The sequence below is a fragment of the Desmodus rotundus genome, chromosome 8 (genome assembly GCF_022682495.2).
Source record: "Desmodus rotundus isolate HL8 chromosome 8, HLdesRot8A.1, whole genome shotgun sequence".
Lineage (NCBI taxonomy): Eukaryota > Metazoa > Chordata > Mammalia > Chiroptera > Phyllostomidae > Desmodus > Desmodus rotundus.
This window is the reverse complement of record NC_071394.1, coordinates 117,730,013-117,752,330: the sequence shown is the minus strand read 5'-3', so window position 1 is coordinate 117,752,330 and position 22,318 is coordinate 117,730,013. Positions and strand designations below refer to the sequence as shown.

At 35.3% G+C, this 22,318-nt stretch overlaps 1 protein-coding gene across 1 annotated transcript in view; it reads right to left on the bottom strand.

Annotated features, from left to right (window-relative positions):
- The window catches only part of ZCWPW2 (zinc finger CW-type and PWWP domain containing 2), a 96,766-nt gene that overhangs the window by 36,634 nt on the left and 37,814 nt on the right, over nt 1–22,318 (bottom strand). The window lies entirely within an intron of this gene.

The window sequence follows — 22,318 nt, the reverse complement described above, 5'->3', positions numbered from 1 at the left end:
CCTTCCCCTTCTTTCCCGTTATCCCCCCTCCCTCCCCTTTGGTTACTGTCAGTTTGTTCTTTATTTCCATGTTTATTTATTTTTTCAAAAAATGTATTTCAAAAAGAAAAACAATCAAAGAATCTCTAGGTTAAAAATGACTATAAAAATTACCTGGGCTCTTCTCAAATTTCATGTTATTCCTGGAGTTCCCAAATTAATATGACTATCAGATTCTCATTACACTTAATATTTTCATTTAATTGTTTACTTACTACATTCTGATTTGTATTATAGTTAATTTGCATTCATGGCTGTCTCCACCCATAAAATGAAAAATCCATGAAGACAGAGGCAATAAATAAGATTTTACTTTTGTACTCTCCACAGTACCCATTTGCCTAATCTCTCTGCATACTTTAGAAGCATTCAGAAATTGGTTGTTAAATTGCAGGTGGTCCTGGACATTGATTCATTTGGTATAAAAGGGGCAAAGCAATTTAATCAAACAAAAATCTACTTTTGTACACAAAATCTTTAAATTTCATTCACTATTTCATATCAAAAAAGTTGAAAAGTAGAGATATACAGTTCAATAAAAATTTGAAAACTTACACTAAAGGATATCTTAGCTAGTCTAGTATTTTGCAGTTTTAACACATTTCTGCAACTCAAATGCTATAATAATGCTAAGTAAGAAATTATAAATAGTGAAAAACCACCAAAAAGCTGATATAGCACTAAAGAACTGAAGGTATGGAAATTTCTCTAGAAAAAATCGATATATAGCTAACATGAACTTTGGTGAGTTTGGGTATCCTGTCTGTCTTCAAGAATTTACCAGTAGGTATGTGCCACCTAGTGGTAATACAATCAAATATGTTATAAGAAACTGAGAAAGTTAAGGCTCATAAAGAATTTTGAATTCCAGAATTAGCCTCAGTTATGCATTACATTTGTTCTATGAGTTCAGTTTTTAATCGAAGAAGTGACAGGTGCATATTCTAAAAGTATAGAAAACACCCATCATTTCCAGTTTCTCTTGGTCTTCCAGCAATACTGTATGTCTCTATGAGCATTCATATCACCAATGTATCTACTTTTAAAGAATGCAATATTTATACATACTTTGAGTTTATTTGTCTTGCGGATTGGTTTATTCATTGTTGATTGAACATAGTCTAGACACTCAGAATCTATTGCTGAAGAAAACAAAGTTTACATTCTAGCCAATGAAACAGATACTCTGCAATAAGCATACTGACTAAGTAAAGGCCGCAGCGTGTTGTAAGAGGTTATAAAATACTGTGTAATAAAGAAAATGTAAGGCAATAAAGTGGTCAGAATAAATCTCATTGAAAAGGTGACATTTGAGCAAAGACCTGAATGAGATCATAGAGTTAGTCATGTGGATATCCAAGGAAAGAGCATTCCAGGTAAAGAAAAATGTTCTACGTAGGAAAATATATGTGTATTCAAGAAGTATCAAAGAAGTCAAGGTGGCTGAGGTTGAATGAGGAAGAGGGAGAGTACAAGGGATGATGTCAGAAAAGTAACAGGTGCCAGACGTCGGAGGTCCTTTCAGGCCATTGCAGGGACTTTGGCTTTTACTCTGAGTGAAATGGGAGTCATTGCAGAGTTCTGAGCAGAATACCATTTGATCTGATTTAATGTTTTAAAACAATTATTCTGGTTACTTTCATGAGATTAGGCTATGCAGAGGCAAGTACAGACGTAGGACAATTGGCTATTGCAATAATCCAGGCAAGAAATGGTGGTGATACAAAACAGGGTAGTAGCTCTACCTTTTTACATCGACTGATGTAAAAAGTGGTAGGATTCTACAATAGATATAATTTGAAGGTAGAGCAAAACAGTTTCCTGACCAATTGAAAATTGGTTGTGAGAGAAAGAGAAGATGACTCTAAAGCTTTTGCACTGAGCAAGTAGTAGAATGGAATTTGCTATCTACAGAGATAGGGAAGTTGTCAGGTGTACATTATGTCCCCAGAAAATATTCATCAATTTTTCCTATTTCAAAAAATTATTTATATTTTTTCTGTGTTAATATTTATATTGGCCTTTTTCTTACTGATTTATGACATTTTTATATATTAAAGAGGTAGTCCTTTAGTATCTGTTATAAATATTATCTCCTGTTTATAGTTTATTTTTAGTATATTTGTATTTTCTTTTATATTCATTTAAATCTTGTCCTTCCAGAACTAATTGGATGTGAGGTGAAAAGTACAGCTTCCACAGCACTTTTTCCCAAAGTAGCTAGCCATTTGTTAAACAATACAACTTTTCTTTAACTATTTAAATACAACCTTTACCACTAAATATTTCCAAGTACTTTTGAATCCATTTTGGAGTCTATATTGTTCTATTACTCTGTGAAATCACTATTAATACCCGCTTTAACAACTGGAGCTTTATTATAACTTTATATTTCATAGACCTAAGTCTCTCTTCTATACATAATTTTCCAACATATTTTAGAATTAGTTTTTTAATTTTTTTAAAATTGAGATTGCATAAAAATTAACTTAGGAAGAATTGACATTTTTCCATATTAAATCTTCCCAACCAAGAAGAGTTTTATATCTTTCCATTTACCTAGATTTTATTTCCTGTCTCTCAGTAGCATTTTAAAGTTTTATTCATATGTATCTTGTACATGCTTTTTAAGTTTACTACAGTGTATTATTTATGATTTGTTGCTATTATGAATGTGAATTTTTATCCCTTCATATTTTCACACTGGTTACACCTATATAGTAATTTTATAACTGCCATGTAACTGAATTTTCTTATTGTTTAGTTTTTCTACTGTTTATAATAGTTTTATTTATATTAGTTTTTCCATTTGAATTCCATGGGCTTTCCAGGTAAACAATCTACTTGTAATGATAATTTTGCTTTTTCCTTTTCCTATGTATGTACTTTTGTTTCTTTCTAATTATGTTAGTCAATTCTACCAGGACAATTAAATAATAGTAGTAATTCTACATACTTTAAAAAACCCAAATTTCCTATCTTAACAAGTTTCTTCTCAAAATAAAAATAAAACTTTCAGTTGAATGAGTTCATGTATTTTTCAAGACATGATTAAATGATCCATATTTATTTAAATTAGATTCTTCTGCAGAAGCTACCAAAGAAATGTTTATTTGTAATCACCTTCATAAACTAAGCTGTTTCAGACATTATCATAATCTTTCAACTGGAATCTGCCAAGAAAAGGTTTTGGGATTGACAAAGAAAGAAATAAAATCTCAGCACTTCACCAAACATAACAGATTCATTCTATATCCTAATTACTAGGGTAAAGTTTGCGAAAGGTGAATGAACATTAACTTTCAATGAATTATAGTAATAACAATGTAATTAAGTTAAATTTTAAAATACTATAGTATTCAATGAGATAACTATTCAACTTGAACATTTATATTTTGAACTAAAGTTAGCAAAGGAAACAATGCTGTTTTGAATAAGCCAATACTAAGGCAGAAACTATAATTTATTTTAAAAGAAAAATTATCTTGTAAAGTCATGAAAAGATTTATCTTTACCTTTTTACCCAAAGGTCAAATAGGTCATTAACTTCAGATTTACAAGAAAATGTTCAAAGCCAAATACTACTCAAAATAGGATTTAAATTCAAGCAAACAGTAACTGCCATTCAAACTCACTTTTTCAACTTGAGTCTAGAAGTTTCTTAACCCTTGGCTGAAATCTACAGCAAGAGGACTTTCCTGGTGACTTTCAAATAAAATGTCCTACAGGTACTTACTTAGTGCCCCAAAATTAAAAAGGTAAAATGTCTACTTGTGTGTAAGACAAAATTCCAAACTTCAAGTTAAAGCTTTTGTGCTCCACGGGTTAGAAGCATATTCAGGCTGCAGGCTTCTTGTCCTCTATGCGCTTCTCCTTCCCTCCCCACATCTAGGTCCTGTGGGTTGGAGGCCTTCGGTGTAGAGAATAGAAAGGAAGTTGCAGAAGATGTTTTCACTTGATTGCTATCAGGGCAATCAGGTTTGGTGCTTCCTAGACTTGATTGGGTGTGTGTGTGTATGTATGTGTGTGTGTGGTGCCTTGTGGGTTTTTGCAGGATGTTTTCTCCTAACTAGAAAGAGCTTCTTTCACAGGACAAGGTCTTCCTTCTAGCTGCTTGCTTTCAACCCCTAAGCCATGAGCACTTTTCTGCATCTTTCTGCTTAGGGTAGAAGCAGAAAGAGAGCAGGGGAGAGGAAGCAGTCTTGGGTGGGGACCCTTCTAAAATAACCCCCAGCTCTCTCTCACGTTGTCTGCATTGCTGCTCCCAAAAACTGTGGTACTGCTAGCCGTTCCCAGTGCCTCTCACTCTCCTCACCTGGTGCCAGATCTGATAACTGGAAACTCTCACTCTGCAGATTTCTCAGGGGAAAGTTGGACACCAGCATGCTGTGCTGTTCAAGTTCCAGAGTACACACAAAGAGCTCTCCAAAAATCACTAATACAGGAAAATGACCTCCTTCCTTCTCCCAAGATGAGAAAGGAGAAAGTGTAAGGAAAATGCTACAGTACACCATCATTTTCTCCAAAGACATTTCTGTAGGTTCAACCTCAAACCTTTTATATCCTTATGCAAACTGGGCCAAGCCAGTTTGGGCACCTCCTTTATAGTCTTGCATACATAACCTTATACCTCAGTTTGCAATGTGAAAATAATTATTTTGTCCTCAGCTTTTGTAGTTTTAAAGACCTATGCCTTTCACTAAAACCTAAATGTATCTAATAATTTTAGACCTTCCAAATGATCTTATCTCCCACCCCAAAACAAAACAAAACACAGAAATGTTTTTAAATACATTTGTTTAAGAAGGAAATTTTCAAGGTAACTCTTTACCAAACTTTCAAAGAGCTAAAAGCTTATAAAGTTAAAAATTAAGATCAGTGACTTCAGATCAGATTACAGGACGGGCTGGGCACCTTCAAATTCTGGTATGCTCTATGATCCCAGGAGGGAATATCAAGTCCTTCATTATTTTTATATTACTTTGGCCACCTGAGTTTCCTCAATCAGTTTCATTAAATTTGGGGTGAAGGGAAAAAATAAGCAATCATTATAGAAAGAGAAGGAAGACATACAGTCTAAAAATTTGTACGAATTTATGAGAGTAAATAATTCTTGACAGATGTATTCTTGATAGATGAATAAGCATGCAAATATTTGGAGTAAGCAAGAGGTTTGTGACTAAATAAAAGGTTATATAGGGAAAGACAGTACCCCATATCTGAGAAAATTCCTGGCTATGTCCACGTTACAAACTTAAAAGTTTGTAAATTACTTTCCTGTGTGATCTTGTTTCAACCAAGTGCTGTTGGCTCACAGAAGGCCCTAATACCATTTTTACATTTCCGAGGGTTTGAGAAAGAAACTGAATGACACTTCACAGTAACTTTTGACTCACTGAATGTGGTGTGTGTTACCACCATACATTAATATGGAGTAGCAAATTCAAGGAAAAGAATACATGGTTTGTCCACGTATTAAGACCAGTGAAATCTGCAATCTGGCAGAAATTCATGTCTTCTGTTGCTTTGTATTTTAAGATTGCTTCTGTACATGAGAATTAATCAAGATACTTAATATAATAGCCTGGAGTTGTAGCAGATAATTTCTATTTCTACTATTTGAATGTGTAAGCAATGCCACAATATCTTATTTCTATTAAATTGAATGAGAAAGCCTTAATCCAACAAGGTTAATTGATCTTAGTCATTTGGGGGCCACCCCTTACTTTCTCTAGGTTCACATAAATTGGAAAAAAATATGGTGAATGAAGAGTGAGGACCTATAGTATATATAATATAAGATAGTTACATGAATAACTTCTTTGTTCAAGTCCCTTGAAGTCAGGCAGTCTAACAGCTTCTCTGCCACATCTGGACAAAAGAACCTTTTCAGAGGCCAGGGACCTTGATGGCACAGGTTCAATCTCCCTGAGTGCACTGCGAGGCTATCCTCGGAGGTCCTGCCACTACCCAGGGCACTGACAAGCTTTTATCCTCTTCCAAGGGTGACAGAATCTCTTCTCTGCTCCTGCCTGTCCCTTTCAGAGGCATGGCCTCTATGTTCCCAGCCCACGCTGCCCATCCTCAAGGAACTCAGGTGAAGAAGACAGAGAAGCTCTGCTTTGATCCCACAACAGAAAACTCCACTGAGACCTGGAAACACCAGGGGCCTGACTACTTTTTGGAATAAGTGAGAGGGAAAAATACAGTCAAAACGTCTTCTTATTAACCAACCACTGGTATTTGGTAGAGAAGAAATCTGTGGCTTAGGGACTTTGAAGGTTAGAATAATAGGCAGTTGTAGTCTTTCCACCTCTTGGCACCCTTCTCCTTCACGCTTCCTTAATTTTCCCCCATGGCACTCAGCAACAACTAATAAACATACCATCTCTTTATTTATTTGTTTACTACATGTCTTATCCCACTAATTTAAGTCTCATGGGGGCATTTAAATTTTGTCTGTTTTGTTCACTTCTGAGCCTAGAAGAGTTGCAAATAATAGGAGCTCAGTAAATATTTACTGAACATAATAAATAGGCGCTTTTTTTTTTCAGGGTGGTGTGGGTGAAACCCAGTCAGGAAATTGGTGATAAAAATGAAAGGCTGTTACATTTCAATCCTGAATTATGTAATCATCCCTAGGAAGCTAAAAGGAAAATTTATAAACATGATGACTATCTAGCATTATGATATGGTACTATTATTCCTAAAATAATATAGACCTTTCTTTTTTTGTATAGAGTTCAAATCTGTAAAGCATTTCATGGGTCACTGACTTATCCTATTAAATTAGTAGCATTTAAAAAAAAGTGTATCTAATTTCAAGTACTTTAAATGGGTACGTAAAAAAGTACCTTATTTTAAAACTACAGTAATTCAGTCAAATACTTCTTCATATGCCCTATTTGGGGGACGGTGGAGCCTCATTACAACCCTGCAGGTACAATGACAGCATGTACAATCCAAAATTATCAATTCACATCTCAATTACGTCAATATTAAAGTTAACTGCAAAGTAAGTACTTTAGTTTAGAAAATTTATCTTTTAGACAATATTGAACATATGTTAAAAATCTGGAAAACCAGAATCGTAAGTACTTAGCCTGCTTTATTGGCTTCATAAATTTACTGAAATGACTTCAAATATTGACCATTACTTTAAGTTATTTCTTACATAATATGCCTCTTAAAATATGGGGATATAAGTCACAGGTTTCATAATCTAAAGAAATATAAAATAATTTTCCTTTGGAATGCACCCCCACTAAATGAGGATCAACACTACTGCCTATTATAAAGTACTTTCGCTGGTGATTTATGTCAACCGCAGTTCCTTACTGGCTCAAACTTGCAGTGCAGCTCACTCACCGACTAACCACGTATCGCCCTGATGCATCGTTCTATTTACTCTCACGCCAAAGCTATCACTCTCCTCTTCTGTTGAGCAGATCGTTTTCACTTAAAGCAACTCAGTACAAAGTTAATCACAAGGATATCTTGTCTTCCTTAAATTGGATTTCTGCAACAGCAACCAGTGATCTAGAGTAAGAGCTTTCCGTTCCCTTGACGCAAACTAGAAGATAGTCACTTCACACCTGTGCGCACCACACACTCGTTGGCTCCCTGTATCTGCCTTGCTCTCATCTGTCATCTTTAACATAGTTGCACATAATCTTCAATAATCAACTCTGGATTATTTAGACAACTTACTCAAATTATTGAACACCTGAAGCAAACAGTGCTTTAAAAAATGTATTTCTTACTGTGTTTAAGTTTCCTTAGACATAAATAGGAATTTTGCTTACTCTAAGTTGGCAACATTTTAAGATCAAAATAACTTCTGTGCCTCAACCCACACCACCAGAAAGTGTGGACCAGTTAACTTGGCCGCACCCCAAAAGTTCCAGCTTTGTTTAGTCTGATCCTTTACATCAGTCTGAGAGATAATGAGGAGAATGCAATTAATCCTAGGGGAGAAATTAGGCAGAAAAGAAAGAATAAGGAAAATTGAAAGTTAAAGCTTTACAGTGTAATTCCATTTCTTGGCTTGAAATAATGGGATTTTGTATTTAAATTCTACATAAAAATTTCTAATGCAGGAACTGAGTGCTCCCTGCAACACTGGGGGTGGGAGGAGAAGTAGGAAGTCAAGCCATTTAGGATAAAGTAACCTCAATGGACAAATCAGAAAAATCACAGGCTACGGGATAAGCTTTTAAGTAACCTAAACTTTAACATACATTTACTAAATATATGTATATCTAAGGTCTTTTTCTATCAAGATGGAATAGAAAACTGCTCTATGCTGTGGTGGTTGTTTTCTAAAAGAAGCAAGTCTGACATGTTAGACTTGGAAAACAATCTTTACATAACCAACACATCAGTCACTGAGTGTGATGGACCTGAAATCAAACTCCCAGAGGAGGAGAAAGTTAGAGGGCTCGGGCTGTCACAGCAGGGAGAAAATCAACCACCACCAAAGAGAGAAGCTATTTAAAGGGACAAAGGAGTCTCACATCACAATTCTGTTGGAGATCTGCCTGGCTTCTTTAGCAGTACAAATTCATAAACACATTCATACATTCCACAAAATAAGCACAATAATAACACGTTTTTATAAGCATCTTTAGCCAATTGCAGTAAAAACAGAATAGAAGTATTTATGGGGAAATAATCTACTGCACAGTGGTTTTTGAGATTCACTGAGGAACTAAATAGAGTCTCAGAACACTCCCAGTGTGTAGGTTCAGGAATATATGTTTCCAGTTTTATTTGGAAATAAGTGACATACATATCTGTGTAAGTTTAGGCATACAGCAGATAGTTTAATTTAAATATATTGTGAAATGATTACCAAAATAGGTTCAGCTCACATCTATCATCACATACAGATACAATAAAAAGAAGAAAAAATACTTCCTCCTTGTGATGACAACTCTTAGATTAAACTTTTTACTTTTTTAATCAGTGTTAACTATATTCACTATGTTACACATTACCTCCCTAGTATTTAGTTATCTTGTAACTGGAAGCTTGTACCTTTTAGAGGACCACCCTCCTCTAATCTCCTCTCCCCTTACTCCTTCCTTCTGGTAATGAAAAGTCTGATCTCTTTTTCTGTAAGTTTGAGTTTTGTTTTGGTTTGGTTTTTTAGATTCCACATATACGTGAGATATTACAATACTTGTTGACTTCACTTAACATATCTCCCAGGTCTATCCATGGGGTCACAAATGGTAGGATTCCCTCATATTCTGTGGTTCAATAATACAGAATATAGATTTTTAAAAAGCTCTACAGAAGAATGTGATAATGAGTAAGCTTGGGAACCAATAGTACAGTAAAATAAAAAAAATCAAAAAACAAAAAACAAACCTTGGCTAAGGTCACAAGGGAATGAAATAAATACTAGGTTTGCCACGAAGAGGCCCTAAATCTAAGACTTGGAATCAATGTACTAAATGTTGAAAAGAGGGCTTTCACATCTTTGTCCAACTTTGAAAAGCCCTTGTTAAAGGGCGTTAAATTAATCAAGTTACCTACATTAACAGGAGACTAATAAGAAGGACTTTGTGATTTTCCAGTTAAACAGATGATAGCCTATAATGAATGTGGTATGTTTATGAAGATTAGAAGCAGATGGCCCAATGTAAACTTCAAGGAGGTTGACATAAAAACCTGGAGTTTGTAATCAGAAGACCTGGGCTTAAGTCCCAGTTCTGCTGTTGTATGACCTCAAGCAAATCATTTAACCTGAGCCTCAACTTTAACAATGAATAAGGATCACAAGAGATAGTCTATGTAAAAAGTATTTTATGAAATGCAAATCAGTTTTCAAATGTTAGCTATCAATACCACAAACTATCAGAAACATAAACATCTATCATTTGGTTTCTGTAGGACAAGAAAATGAGATAAGAACTCTATTTACAATAGAGAGGAGTTGACTGAGTACATATTTTATTTCCATAGGAGTTCTACGATTAAAGACTCTATAGTTATTTTTAATTTATTAATTTATGCAATGCTTATATAGTATATGCTATGTGTCATATACAGTCTTAAGCACTTCACAAACAAATCTTAATAGGCTTATGAGGTAGGCACTATTACCCTCATTTCACAGATGAGTTAACTGAGGCACTGAGTTTAGAACTTGCCCAAGTTCATATAGCTAGTAAGTGATAAGAGTTGGAACTCATACACAGGCAATCTAGCTATAGAATTCAGGGGCTCAATCACTATACAGGCATACCTCAGAGATATTGCAAGCTGGGTTCCACATCACCACAATACAGTGAATATTGCAATAAAGCAAGTCACATGAATTTTTTGGTTTCCCAGTGACTATAAAAGTTATGATTGCACTACACTGTAATATATGAAGCATATAATGGCATTATACACTTAAAAATGTACATAACTTAAAAATAACCTCATTGCTTAAAAAATGCGAACCATTATCTGAGCCTTCTGTGAGTCATAATTCCCTTTCCTGGTGGAGGGTCTTGTCTCAATATTGATGATTGATGGCTGCCAGCTGGCCAGGGTGGTGGCTGCTGAAGGCTAGGGTGGCTATGACAATTTCTCAAAATAATACAACACTGAAGTTTGTCACATCAATTAGCTCTTCCTTGAACGAATGTTTTCTCTACACCATGTGATGCTGTTGATGACATTTTACTCACAGTAGAACTTTCAAAATAGAAGTCAACCATGCCACTGGTTTGTCAACCAAGTTTATCTAATAGTCTAAATCCCTTGTTGTCACTTCAACAAATTCACAGCATTTTCACCAGGAGCAGATTCCATCTCAAGAAACCACTATCTTAGTTCGTAAAAAGCAACTTCTCATTCATTAAAGTTTTATTATGAAATTTTGAAGCAATTCTGTCACATCTTCAGGCACCACTTTCAATTCTGGTTCTCTTGCTATTTCCATATTTGCAATTACTTCCTCCACTGAATTCCCGAACCTCTCAAAGTCATCTATGAGAGTTAGAATCAACTTCTCCTAACCCCTGTTAATACTGGTACTTCCTCAGTATTAACTCAACATTCGTGATTCATGACCTCTTCCCATGAATCCCCAATGTTCTTAATGACATCTAGAATGGTGAACCATTTCCAGAGGTTTTCAATTTACTTTGCCCAGATACATCAAAGGAATTACTATCTATGGCACCTATAGACTTATGAAATGTATTTCTCAAATAATAAGACTGGAAGGTTGAAATTACTTCTTGATCCGTGGGCTGCAGAATGGATGTTGTGTTAGCAGACGTGAAGACAACATGAATCTTCTTGTACATCTCCATCAGCCCTACTCTGAGCAGTAGGTCTCAACAGTGAGCTCAAGATATTTAGTAAGCCATGTTGTAAACAGGTGTGCTGTCACCCAGGCTTGGTTGTTCTATTTGTAGACATAGGCAGAGTAGATTTAGCATAATTCTTAAGGGCCTTAGGATTTTCTGAATGGTACCTGAACACTGGCTTAAGCTTAAAAATCACCAGCTGAATTTACCCCTAACATGAGAGTCAGCCTGTGCTTTGAAGCTCTGAAGCCAGGCATTGATTGACTTCTCTCTAGCTATGAAAGTCCTAGAGGGCATCTTCTTCCAATATAAGACTGTTTCGTCTACATTGAAACTTTCTTGTTTCATGTAGTCACCAACATTGATTATCTTAGTTAGACCTTCTGGAGAACTTGCTGCAGCTGCTACATCAGCACTTGCTGCTTCACCTTGAGCTTTTATGTTATGGAGACTGCTTCTTGCCTTAAACATCATGAATCAACCTCTGCTAGCTTCAAACTTTTCCTCAGCAGCTTTCTCACCTCTCTCAGCCTTGACAGAATTGAAGAGTTACAACATGGCCCTGGGTTAGGCTTTAGCTTAAAGGAACGTGGTGGCTGGTTTAATCTCTAGCCAGACCACTAACACTTTCTCCACCTCAGCAATAAGGTTGTTGTGCTTTCTTATCACACACGTGTTCCTGGAGTAGCATGGCGTGTGTGTGGTTCATGGCACCCCAAAACAATTACAATAGTAACATCAAAGATCACTGACCACATATCACCATAACGAATGTAATAATAATAATAATAAAGTTTGAAATATTGCAATAATTACCAAAATGTGACACAGGGACACAAAGTAAAAAATTGCTGTTGGGAAAATGGTGCTGGCGGACTTTAATTTGTAAAAACACACAATATCTCCAAAGCATATCAAAGCAAAATGCAATAAAACGAGATATGCATGTAAAATGTTATTTCACTAAAAAGCAATTCTGTTGCACAAATCTCGTATGTGGTATAATGAAGAGCTCATAGGACATAGCATAAGAAATAAATTGTGTTGAAATTGATAAGAAACCATCTGGCATTTTCAGTATCAGGTCATATTTACATTGCTTAGGAATATTTTTTCTAGGATTATTAATCAGTAGTTAAAAACTTAAATCACCACTGAGTATATGGTTAAAATGGTAAATTTTATGCTATATATTTTATTATAATTTTAAAAAAGAATCTAAAACTAAAATCATATTTATTGTATACAGCTTTAAGTATTTTACATATTCTGATTTCAAGTTGTAGAATTTTTGTTCTGCAAAACTAAATATATTATCAAATCCATAGAAAGAAAGCAGTTGTAAACATTGCTATGTACAATGATAGTAAAATGTTAGCAATGTATCAATGACATAAAACACAGGACGCAAATGAGCACTAACTCAATAGATAATTTGTAAGGCCTGTGCTTATCTAAAGTGGGGCCATTGCCCATTGCTCAGGCCAGGTTGCCTGCTACAGCTGGGGACCTTAAAATAGAACTGGGAAAACAGGTTTATATAAGAATGTGCTCATTTATCCTGAGGCTTAAAAAAGTCATAATTGACCTAAAGGGTTTTAAACAACAATAAATATAGGTACTAAGACTTGAACCTAAAAGAAAGTTAACATACTTGGCTGCTATTTTCTATTCCACGTTTGCTCGTTTTTGATGGAATATGTGTTCTTGAGAAGACAATGGTAGTATTTATTACAGACAGATGCTCAGATTTTGTTTAATGATGGAATCATAAGAGCACATGGAAGATCAAGGAGAAAAGGATGGCTAAATATGTGACAAGAATCAGTACATTTTTTTGAGATAAATAAAATGGTAAGGAAGTGGTTCTGAAATTTATTTTCAAAGTTATGTTAATAAAAATTGTTTAGAGTTTAGAGATAATGGGCTTTGCCTAAGCCATGGACTGGTCTTAGCTCTTGGCTGAAAGATACTTAAAAACAAAATAAAATGAAGCAAAAATGGTGGGGGAATTAAAGAAAATAAAATGAAAAAAGTTTATATATCAATTGTAGGCTCATATGATTATGAGTTTGGACTTTACCATTCCCTAACGGAAGAATGTACCAAAAAGTTACACTGTAACTATTTTCTTATTTAAGAACCCCAATATAAAAGACTCATTATAAGGCAGCCTTACTCTTAAGGGGCATGGCTCTAAAGGCAACTTAGTGAGCCTTGTATTTTGGCTTAAAAACAATGATCTGACTCTGGTTTCTTCAACAGAAAATAAGCACTTCCAGAAAATTGAGACAGCTATATACTGGAATTCCTTATACAAGATTACTGCTATTCCAGTGACGAGTCAATATGAGAAATCTAGTTGATACTTGATGCATTTTTCACACATTGATGATGTGAAAGGTAGCCACCCATTTCATCCTTTATAAATGAAGTAAAGTTGGTCATATTATTTGGATTTGGACTTTTTACTTCAGTACAAGTTCACAGCTATCTAAATTCATAAGATACGAAGTTAGGAGATGACAAGGTGAATTCAAGAATTTATCTGGAGAAGCAATGTCAGCACATAAAAATGTGAGTGAATCAAAAACGGAATACAGATAGGGAAAGAAACTGGTTTCACTCAGTAACAAAGAACATTGAAGATAATACCTCCTAGTCTCCTTCCAAATTCCATCAAACAAATCCAACGTACTCTTGAGGTGTTGCTGATATTGAGGACGATTCATTCACCAAAAAGTCAGATTAAGAAGCCTGTAACTTATCTCCTGCTTTGGAAAGTTCTTGGCACTTTTGTTTACCTTAAACTAGAAAAGCATTGCAGCAATGGACTCTTTCAGTCATGTCCTGAAGAATCAAGGGATGAGACAGATGATCAACCAGGTCTACTTCCCTCAATTTCTGGGAGCACTGTGTTGGTTGATTTACAAAAATAAAAATTAAAAAATTAAAATCATGTCACACATATGTTTTTAGTAAAAAAAAGTATTATTTTTCACCTTATTGTTCTTGGTATCTTTTTTGGTGCTCCCTCCTATAGATACTGATTTCTAGGGAAAATAAATAAATTATTTAACTGCATATTTCATCTGTATTTCCAATGAAGAGTATCAACTAATGTTTATTAAGAGTTTACTACATGAGAAGCACTTTGCTACATGCTTTACATGTATTATCTCCATTAACCCCTACAACTTTATGAAGCAGATACTACTATGACCTCCAGTTTAAGACGAGGAGTGTGGGATTTGCCAAGGGTAAGTAACTTGCCTGAGGTCAAACATCTGGTAAAGAGCACAGCTAACCTTCTTACCCAAAGAACCTGGCTCTAGAGACTGCCCTTTTAACCACTTTGACAACTCCATTCTTATCCTAATGTACCTTACTACAAAAGCTTCCCTGGCAGATTATTCACAAATAGGTCCCAGTTATAGAAACATGCTCTAATTCCCTTAACCTTTCCTCAGGCCAAAAACTAAAGGATGCTTAGAAAACAAGCAAACAAACAAAAAGCCTTAATCTAATAATAGCAAAATTACAGTAAATTTTATACCAAGTATGAAATTCATATGATAAAAATTTACTGAGAGTTTGGTAGCTATGCAGATGATTTGGCTGCAGGAATATGGTGCAAGTATATATATTTGCAAATGTAGTTTTCCACTGAATTGGCTCAACAGATTTGTATCCGGTTTCACTCCATTACTCTAAGAGCAAAACACTACATGATCACCTAGTCTATAAAGTAATGTGCTAATCCCTATCACATACTAAATTCTTACAATTTGGATCCTAATGAATATTAGAAGCAAACGCTCGCTCAAATAGATGTTACTCCAGCCCTGACCAGCGTGGCTCAGTGGGTTGGGCATCATCCACAAAGCAAAATGTAAGTGGTTCAATTCCCAGTTAGGGCACATGCTTGGGTTGCGGGACAGGTCCCTGGTTGGGAGTGTGCGAGAGGCAACCAGTCAATGTTTCCCCACCCCCCTCTCTAAAAATAAATAAATAAAATCTTTTAAAAAATAGATGTTACTTCAAATGCACTTGTCGAATGACTATTATAAATGTAATCTGAGAAAGTCAAGAGTTCTACTTGAGAAAGTCTACCAGAGACTGTTAGCATTCAACATGTCTATCAGAATTAAGAAGTGAAAAATGTCATCATTTCATAGATACAAATGTGGGAAACATTCAACAATAAATTTGACCACTGCTTAAGCATAAGTAAATTGGCATGGTTTAGAAAAAGAACTTCAGACTCTGGAGTTAGGCATCTGGGTTCTAATCATTGCCCCATCACTTAGTAGCTAAGTGACCTTGGGTTAGACATGTAGTCTGAATCTCAGTTTCTTCTATATGTCTAATAGTTATGATGCCTTTCTTCATGGGGTTGCTGTGAAACTTTAAATATTGTATGAAAAGCATCTACCCAATCCTTGGCCTATGACAAGGACTCAGTATAACATAATTGCTATTTGTGCGCCAGTTGTTGGCATCATCATAGTGCATGTTGACATCAGAGGCCTCTGCTGGAGGATATTTACTAGACCAAATTGTATAAATCAGTTGGCAATTTCTACTTATATGTTTATCACTATACAGAAAAGAAATTAACTGATAAATAACTAAGAGATAGCAAGTTGTATTATTTCTGTTTATAGACTGGAAAAATTAGAGTATGGTTTCAGTTATTTGGCCATATTCCGAAGAGTACTGAAATCTCAGTAATGTTCCTCCTAAAGATACAGGTTACAAAGAACTGTGACCTCTCTGTTTTATCATTAATGCACCTGTTAAAATAATCCCAAGGGTTTAACACAAGGCCTAGCGATTTCTCACACTGCCTATCTGTTTTCTAGTGGTGGGGGGAGCCTTTGCTAAGAGTAGTCACTCAGGGATCCAGGCTGAGAGAGCAGAAAACCAGTATTTTAAACATTATCAATCATGGTGCCACAGGAAAAGATAGAATTCTCCAGGATGCTGCACTGAATGCAGCTATGTGCTTGAAGAGGTGGCATTCATCACTTTCACTCACTACTCACTGGCCCTACCCCAGCACAAGAGTATCAAATGTGCAGTTCTACATTGTAACAGGAAGGCAGAGACCTGGACAATTTTGGTTAGCACTATTGATGACCACCCCAGAATTCTAGGAGATACAGAGCTCAAGTTGAGCAATATGGCATTGTTCCCTTTTCATCTCCCTGGAAAATACAGGCAACTCCTTAACACAATGGGTAAATATTCAAATGACCCTTGGTAGCCAAAGAAATTGTTGCATATGTATAGGCACATCCTTTATACTGCACTAAGACTAATAAAATACATAGCTAAAATAATCCATTCACATCATAGACCAACAAATTTAAACTTTACCATAGGAGCAAAATAGCATTAGGGATGAACTACCTACTTTTTCTTGGCAATATAAGTAACTGGAAAAGGGTAGGTGAAGCAATCATCAGTTGGAGTACATTATTTATGGCCAAGAAAAACAATAATGATTCTATATGACCTATTAGATAAAAAGATGATCAACTCAAACAAACTATGAATATTTAAGTTCAAATTATACATCAGCTTTATCAGCAGTATTTGTGAATTATGTATAATGTTAAAAGACAAGAATGACCTTAAAGCTCTGTTCAATGAAACCGATTATTATTGGGTTAGACTTGTGAATGTCTATGGCAGCAGGCACAATTTCCAGTCAAATTAAAGTAAAAGATTAACAAAAGAAGGAGAAGTAACAGGAAACAGTAAGCCATAACCAAAGTTATACAGAGATAAAACCAATAAAACTCTGATGCTTCAAGTGGAGAAAACTTAGTCAGCAGTTTTTTCACTCTCTTTGGGCTGCACATTAGATGCATCTGAGGAACTTAAAAATGCAGAGGCCTGGCTCTAATCCAAGAGATTCTGATTTCATCGATCCAGGGGAGTGGAGCCCAACCACTGCTGTGTTTTTGTTGTGGTTTTATTGTTACTGTTTTGTAAAGCTCTCTAATGCACATCCAGGCTTAAGAAAGGTTAAACTAAGTGATACAGCAGTCGATCAAGCTAAAAAATAAACTTGCAAATAATGGGTTCTACAGACAGGTACCTACTAAATACAAAAGAAATATTTGTGCCAATGGGAAAAGAATTTTATTCCATGCGTTGACTGTTAAAAAAATAGTCATCTAGTACATATTCATCTCTATTATATCAGAGTAATTATCAGAGTGATATGTATTTTAAGTATATACTTTTTGAAAAATCAAGGTGTCTTTAAAAGGGAGGGAGAACATTAGTTTTCTTTGAAGATACTGATTTTATAGTAAATGAAAAAATAAAATGTATGAATAAACCAATATAAATTATAAATATGCAATCTAACTACTGCCTTCAACTTATCTCTAAAGCACCACAGTGTATCGACAAGTTGTTTTATTTACTGGAGAAAACACTACCATCTGTGTGAACACACAATGACAGAGTTCTTTTGACTTTCAACAATAAAATTAGTAATTCCGTGGTCCCATAAACAAGGGGCAATTGACTATTCAATAAAAACTAGACAAACATGAAATAAAAGAGTTAATTTGTTTATGATCTAAAACTAAAAATATTTCAGTTTCTTATAAATGCATATGTCTTTCTAGAGGAGCTTATTTCTCTCCCACCTTAACATACACTGCAAAATATATATAGTCCATATTCAGTGGAAACTCTAAAATATTATTTAGTCACTTGTTAAACTCAGCTTATACAAATTAGGAGAAAATGATGTTGAAATAATATATGAAGTAAGATTTAGACAGCTTAAGCCAGTAAGAGTTATATGCACCTATCATTTTTTTCTAAGTTTAGGAAAAGATCAGACAACTTGTGCAGTGTTCATCCCTTCTCCATCTCTTCTAGAAAAGTCTTTAAGAAAGTCTACATGGTCTACTATATATTATTTTTGTGTAAGTGATCTTTCTTACGGGGGAAGGAGGTGTGAATTTAATATCTGGATTGATGTGGTACAGTGGAGACAGCACTGGAGGATGCAGGAGCTCCAGTGCAGAGAGGACCATAAAAGATTAAATCCCTGGAAGTGTAGGTAACAGAACTACAGGTTGAAGTCAAGACTATCTCCACCTCCAATGGACAGGGATCCCAGCTACCCCTGGTAATACAGAGTTTGGAGTTATTCATTTTCAACCAATTTCTCATATGTATCTTTTTTTTTTTTTTTTTACCATTTTTCTACCTTGGTTGTCTGTATTTTCTGAGTCGACCCCCTTGCTTGCTGTTTGTTGAGTAGATTGAGACAAGGAGGCTTCCCTCATCTGTTAGCCTAGTTGGGTAAGTGGGGAAATGAAAAGCAAAAATAAAGTTTATTTTTTTCTGCTCTCACCCTTTCATTAAGCATCCCTAAATTCCTGCTCTTTGCAAGAATTGTTAAGTTTGCTTTAATGCTTTCACAAGGTTAAAAACTTACAGCTGCTGATTTTGATTTTTGTGCTTGGCTTTGTTTTGCATCAGATTTTTTCTTTGCCCCAGGGGTTAATGGTGTGCTCACTGAGACCAGAGTACCCAAACTAATGGTGACAGAAGTCAAATCCTATGAGAACTAGTAGTTCTGACAATTAAAAAATATAGTTTGATATTTTTACTTATATTTAAATATAATTTCTTAAGAATGCCCTACTCTTTACCACATTGTCAAATATCTAAGTTTCTAAGGTCTGCTTCATGAGAAGCTAGGAGGTTTCCCCGTCCTTCAGAAAAGGGGCGGAGGGCCCAGAAGGGAGAATACTCCTCCCTGTCTTCCACGCATGTCAGAGGAAGTACCTAGGCACACATCCAAAATGTCAGAGCAAAGAAGGTGCCTCACATAAAAAGACTGGCTCACAACTACCATGAAATGAATGTAAGCGATGTTATTCCACCCTTAAATAAAACAGCCCTTCCTTCCAGCTTCTTTCAAGCTGAAAGGAACAAAGATACTGTTTATACCAAAGATAGAGTAAGAGCGCATTTTAAAGTACCTCAAATTTCCACAAATTCACTGATACTGTGGATTAAATGGCACCTCAAATATACCTATACTTACATGAATGTATCAATGTATATTTGAATATATAAACTTTGTATGTACATTTGAGTTCATAAACTTCTCACTATAAAATGGAAATTATCCAAATTGAGTAAAAGGAATCCACATTTCCTTTTGTAAAAACAGCTTTCTCCTAACACTTTATTTTTTTCATTCTTAAATATTGTATTTATGATTTACAGTTATCCCAAATTTTCCCCCAGCCTGCCCCCACTCCCAGTCAATACCACATTGTTGTCCCTGTCATTGAGGCATTCATATATGTGCTTCGACTAATCCCTTCAACTTCTTTCAACCAGTCCCTAACCTCCCCTATTCCCTCTTCCAGCTGCCGTCAGTCTGTTTCAATTTTCTATGCCCCTGGTTCTATTTTGCTCATTAGTTTATTTTGTTCTTTAGATTACACTTATAAGTGAGATCATATGGTTTTTGTTTTTCTCCCAACTGGCTTATTTCACTTAGCATAACACTCTCCAGGTCCATTCATGCTGCTGAAAAAGGTAAAAATTCCTTTTTTACTGCTGCATAGTATTCCATTGTGTAAATGCACCACTGTTTTTTCATCCACTCCCCTACTGACGGGCACTTAAAGCTGTTTCCAAATCTTGGCCATTGTAAATTTTGCTGTTATGAACATAGGGGTGCACATGTTCCTTTGAATTTGTGTTTCAGGATTCTTAGGATATATTCCCAGCAGTGGAATTGCTGAGTCAAAAGGCAACTCCGTTTTTAATTTTTTGAGGAAACTCCATACTGTTTTCCACAGTGGCTGCACCAGTCTGCATTCCCACCAACAGTGCACTAGGGTTCCCTTTTCTCCACAACCTCATCAGCACTTGTAGTTTGTTGACTTATTAATGATAGCCAGTTTGGCAGGTGTGAGGTGGTATCTCAGTGCAGTTTGAATTTGCAACTCTCTGATGGCTAGTGATAGTGAACATTTTTGCATATGCCTCTGGGCCCTCTGCATGTCCTCCTTGGAGAAGTGTATTCAGGTCCTTTGCCCATTTTTGATTGGACTGTTTGTCTTCCTGGTGTTTTTGTATAAATTCTTTATATATTTTGGAGATTAAACCCTTGTCTAATGTATCATTGACAATGGGTTCCATTTTCATTTTGATGATGGTTTCCTTACCTGTGCTGAAACTTTTTAATTTGATGTAACCCTATTTCTTAATTTTTTCCTTTGTTTTCCTTGCCCTAGGAAGTATATTGACAAAAATATTGCCACATGAGATATATGAAATTTTACTGCCTATGTTCCTCTGGGATTTTTATGGTATTGTGAATTATATTTAAGCCTTTCATCTATTTTGAGTTTATTCTGGTGTACGGTATAAGTTGGTGGTCTAGTTTCATTTTTTTTGCAAGTATTAGTCTGGTTCTCCCAATACCATTTATTGATGAGGCTATCTTTACTCCATTGTATGCTCTTGCCTCCTTTGTCATATATCAATTAACCATAAAGATGTGGGTTTATTTCTGGGCTCTCTATTCTGTTCTATTGATCTATGGGTCTGTTCTTATGCCAGTACCAGACTGTTTTGATTACAGTGGCCTTGTAGTATAGTTTGATATTAGGTATTGTGATCCCTCCAACTTTGTTCTTTTTTCTCAAGATTGCTGAGGCTATTTGGGGTCTTTTTTGGTTTAGTATAAACTTTTGGAATATTTGTTCTAGATCTGTGAAATATGTCATTGGTATTTTAATAGGAATTGTGTTGAATCTATAGATTGCTTTGGGTAGTATGGACATTTTAATTATGTTAATTCTTCCAGTCCATGAACACAATATTAACATGTTTCCGCTTATTTGTATCTTCCTCGATTTCTTTCTTTAGTGCCCTATAGTTTTCCAAGTACAAGGCTCTTACCTCCTTAGTTAAATTTATTCCTAGGTAATTTTTTTTTGTTGCCACAGCAAATGGGATTGTTTTCTTAGTTTCTCTTCTGATAGGTCATTGTTAATGTATAAAAATGCCATTAATTTCTGAATATTGACTTTGTATCTCACTACATTGCCAAATTCATTTATTATGTCAGGTAGTTTTTTGGTGAAGCCTATAGGGTTTTCTGTTTTTTTCCTTTTATTTTGTTAGAATCTTTTGTTTTGTTTTGTCATCTTTAAAAACTTTTTTTAATTCAATTACTTTTATATTTATTTTTTTATTGTTGTTCAAGTACAGTTGTCTCCATTTTCCCCCACCACTCTCCCCTACCCACCCACCCCCAGAAGGGGAAGGGTCATCAAGAAACATGTATAATGGACCCATGGACAAAGCTGAAGGAGGGTGGGACCGAGGGTGAGTACAGGGCTTTCTATGTACAATACCATGTCATCTGTAAATAATGACAGTGTTATTTCCTCCTTTCCAATTTAGATGCCTTTTATTTCTTTTTTTCCAATCTCTGTGGCTAGTACTTCCAGTATTATGTTGAATAAGAATGGTAAACGTGGACACCTCTGTCTTGTTCCTGATAAGAAATCCTCATTTCTGACATTTTCCCAACAGATTTCTAATGAAAGCGTGATTTGCAGATTAAAAGTTTTAATATTAGAATATGGTCACAGATAACTGAGTTAATTTATAATGATTAAATCAAACCCATGGAAACAGGTATAGTTTACCTATTTTCATCTATCTGAGAGTCTAGTCTATTCATTAATTGCCGTGTGTGATTTAAAGTTTAAAAGGAATCAAAAAGATAATGGAGTTAGACATATTCCATTTGAAACTTGAAAATCTAGTTGCATTCCATAATTAATTTTCCCTGTGAGCTAGGACTACAGCTTAGAGTCCTCTCAAGAGAATTAAAAACATTACCAAATAATCTTAAAATTATTTCAAAAGGCAATTTGTGAAGTCCTCAG